Below are 4514 nucleotides of genomic sequence, written 5' to 3'. Positions count from 1 at the left end.
TAGACAATCGCACCACTACACCAGACCGATTGTTAAATTTAAATTGGCTGTGCGTGTCTCTTAAATTACTGTACTAGTTGATACGAAGTACCGAACGCTACCAATGTTGACCTTCCCACATGCAATATAAAACCAGAAAAATTATTACACACGTAAATGTTATATTTACAATTACTTTATTATTCTCGCGAAATACAACTCTACGCTTAATACGAACATTGAGTCGAATTCTTAGAATAAAATAAAATGTAGAAATCAAAGAGAACTGCAGCGTATTTTTAAGCTTTTATTTGCGACGTCGAACTGTTATCTTAAAAACGGCTCAGCTCGGCTCACAGTGCTTTATGTGCACAGATTATCGGCATTGGGAAAAAGTGAATTTATTTTGTATTGTCACGGGAATCTTTGTATGGAAATTGTTATTTTATTGAGTCAATTATATTACGGCGTTCACGTAGTTTTTTTGAAAGATGTGTTTTTAATTTAATTATAATTTTCAATTCTATTAGCTCTAATTAGGAATTCAAAATATATGTTAGTAGTAGCTAGTAGACGTATTGAGCCAAGCAAAACAGGAAATATTTTGCTCAAAATCTAAAGCAGCGTCTCTGGGGAAGTAGCCCTTTTCTAACTAGGTCAGCAAACAAGCGTACGACTCACCTGATTATAAACGATTACCGTAGCTTATAGGCGCCTGCAACACCAGAAGCATTGCAAGCGCGTTGCCGACCCAATCTCCAATCTCCCCCCCCCCCGGAACTCCGGTCACCTTAATCACAAACAGGAACACAATACTGCTTGAAAACAGTATTATTTAGCTATGGTCTTCTGTAAGGTCGAGGTACTACCCCAGTCGGACTGCTCCATATTTTGAGCAGAAAATTCCTACTGTGCCCTACCTAAGATAGTAGCCCTCTTTACTTCTATACAATCACATCAAATGATACTCTTCTTAAGGTGCTTTGTGTTTCTGTAAGGAGTGGAGTAGCTCCTGGGGATGCACTGCGTGTACAGCGGAAATACGGTAGGCAACGCACTTATGAGTGTATTCCATTCGTCCATAAGCTTAGGTAACCACTTACCATCAGCGGGATGAATGTACGCTATATAGAAATACAGAACAGTAGCAAAACGGAATGTACGCAAACGACGCTTCACGACGCTTCAGCACGTAATATCCTACTGTTGCCTCTTTCCATCATAAGACAATAACATAAACATTTTTTTTAAAACGCTTCAATTTGAAATGGCATATTGTAGGGTTTTACAGTCTGTCTATTTTCTTACCCGCGAACTATGTGAACTGTTTTTTTGAAGTTCATATGTTCATATATAGACCTAGGACATACAAGATCATACGTAAGGAGCTGTGTTAAAAATTCACAACAAACCCCTATATAGTAGGTACATTAAAATTTAAATTTGTCATGACACGAACAAATCCATAATCTTAGCCTTAGCCTGTAGCTGTGACCACTGCGCCAAAACATCAAATAATACAATTTTTAAGTATCCATTCTTCACGCAACCAATTAATAATATATAAGGAACATAAACACAGATAAAGCGGATATATTTATTTTCTTTTACCGAAAATTAAGTGCAAGCAAAACGTAATTACTAGGCGTTAATTAATTGTTGACAGAACGTTTCTGCTCCTGAACGAATTCAAATTGGTTTCTCTTTATTAATTGCCATTAATAAGCCTGTTTCCTTTAAATACCACCGGGGAATAATAAGAGAAATTAAATGTTTCAATGTTTTTAGACGAGAAATAATGGCTGACCCATAAATTGAAGATTAAGAAGAGTAATTACAACATAGAACCCAAATGTATTATGATCAACGTTACAAAGAACTTGAGAAGAAGAAATGAAGAAGGTGATTCTGCCATAATTATGTGTAACAGGCGGAAAGATTAAAGTGTGCAAATTGTCAGACACGCTAATACTCTACGACTTTACATTGTACAAAAAGTATACTGGTAAACAGTATACTGTTTTCTACGGTGGTAGAAGCGAATTGTTCATCTCTATGATAACACATTGGTTCATTGAGATCGTCAGCAAAGCTTATAAATTAGCATCAGAATATATTTTAATACTATTGTCGATGACGACGATTACGTTTGTATCTTATATAATTCAGCCTGTAACATCCCACTGCTGGGCATATATATCTCTAGAGGTCCCGAATGTGACTTTATCAGTGTTAATAATTCTTTTATACACCTAAGAATATCGATTCTACCTGAACATCCCTGCTGAGCATAGGCCTCTTTTTACATGTAGGAGTAGGATCAAAGCTTAATCCACCACAATGCTCCAATGCGGGTTGGCAGATATATCCCCTACTATGAGTAACAATCGCTATCAGGTGTATATGATAATGACCGGGACCGACAGCTTAGCGTGCTCATCGAGGCACGGTGGTAAGACCCATAAAGACTAACAACCAGACCGGAAATAAATATTTGTATTAACACAAATATCCACTCAGAACAGGAATCGAACCCGCGACCGTCTGTGTTTAGGCGCCGCCGACCCGGCACACGCACCATTACCCCAAAGCGGTCGTCTAACTTATTGCAAATAAAGAATATATTTTTAGTTTTTTGGGGAAGATAATGTGTGGCATGTTTTAGAAAATTAAAGCCAGTTGTCAATGAGGAGTCGTTTGATTATATAACATACTTTTTAAAGTGACGATCAGAAATTGCTTTTGAAGCTGAATTAAGATGTTTTCGGCTTCTTCGACTTTAACAAAAATTTTGCCCGCAATGATTTTGTAACTTATATTTAGTGTGTGTAGAGTTACCACGTAAAGTACGCCTTATTTAAGTTGGTTAATGGTTATATAATTATCGATTTTTTAAATTTAGTAGTCATCACCATCATCATCATCATCATCACTTCAGCCTATCACAGTCTCCATAAGTTCACGCTAAAAATGGTGTGGGCTCATGTGTGTTACCCATAGTCACCACGCTGGGGAGGCGCGTTGGTGACCGCAGGGCTGGCTTTGTCGCACCGAAGACGCTGCTGCCCGTCTTCGGCCTGTGCATTTCAAAGCCAGCAGTTGGATGGTTATCCCGCTATCGGTCAGTTTTTAAGTTCCAAGGTGGTAGCGGAACTGTGTTATCCCTTAGTCGCCTCTTACGACACCCACACACTATATTAAAGCTTGACTAAAAGGAGCGGAGCAGTGACATAAAAAATCAGATAAATACGACTAAATTTACAATTCGTGAAAATACGAGAGATATCTGGATTTGATAAACTATAAATTATGGTAATGCAGCTTTCAGGCTTGATTTGCTTAAAATTCGTCGCGCGCTCAGCATGAAGAAAGCATCACGAAATTTTGTAAAAAGTTCGAAGCTGAGGTGGATTAAGCTCTACTCTCCCTTCTTAATAAATTTAAGGTCCGTAATTATTGTCATAGATTAAGAGATTTACAGGTCAATATAACACGGAACAATCGATCTAGTTTAGGAGTGGTTTTGTAAAAATGTTTATTTCCAGCCTGTGTGTAGAGATGTGTGTGTTGTAGAGCTCCCCGCCGTGTCTCGGAGAACACACGAAGCTGCCTGTCTCGATTGTGATCATAGATGATGATAATGATCGCTACTCATAGTAGAGAATATATTCGGCAAAACTCATTATTACAGCGTGATGCTCCAACGCTTTCCCTACATGAAACAAGAGACCTGTGACCATTAGTGAATCAATCAATCATGAAGAAACAAAGTCAAGAAACTTTTATTTTTGCAACATGTGATTAAAACACGCACGTTATTTTTGGATTTGATTGGTAACACGAGGCGACGCCATAAGTTTCCATGGTTTGGTACATTGTAAATTCGACGCCGACGAAACGTTACCCGGCTGACCCTTTTTGTTTTTATTATGAGTGGAAATTGACAATTTTTCGTTACAAATTGGTTGAAATATTTTAGCTCCGTATTGTTGTTCTTCGTGAGTTTTTTAACGTACTTTTGGACGACCGAATTTTAGTTAAGTCTAGCAATTAACGTACTATAGACGCCTATAGTGTCAAACTATGTTTAAATTCCATACCAATTTTGTTTTTTAGTCATCTATTTTACCCTATTTATAATGTAATAGTAGTAACAGATTTTATTTTATTTAGAAACTAAAAAGCTGTCATTCTTTACGACTATTTTGACTTATTCTTACTTTTTATTAGATTTATTCTTATTTTGACGACGCGTTAGCGCAGCAGTCACAGCACTGGCTGTTTCACTGGCGGTCACAGGTTCGATCCCCGCTCACGACAGACATTTGTATTGGCCATATATCTATATATGTTTATCATGGTCTGGGCGTTTGTGCTTGTGTATTGCTTATGTTTTCGGACCCCCAACACTGGAGAAAATCCTACTGGAGGCCGTTGAGTGTGAAGCGTTTGTGAAGCGCTTATTCAATTTATAGTTGAAAAAGTTACAATTTAAGCCAAAATATAAGTAGGGCCCCAACGTCAAGCGGATTACC

Source organism: Melitaea cinxia, chromosome 17 (assembly GCF_905220565.1).
Source record: "Melitaea cinxia chromosome 17, ilMelCinx1.1, whole genome shotgun sequence".
NCBI classification, from domain to species: Eukaryota; Metazoa; Arthropoda; class Insecta; order Lepidoptera; family Nymphalidae; genus Melitaea; species Melitaea cinxia.
Note: the sequence above shows the minus strand (reverse complement) of the source record.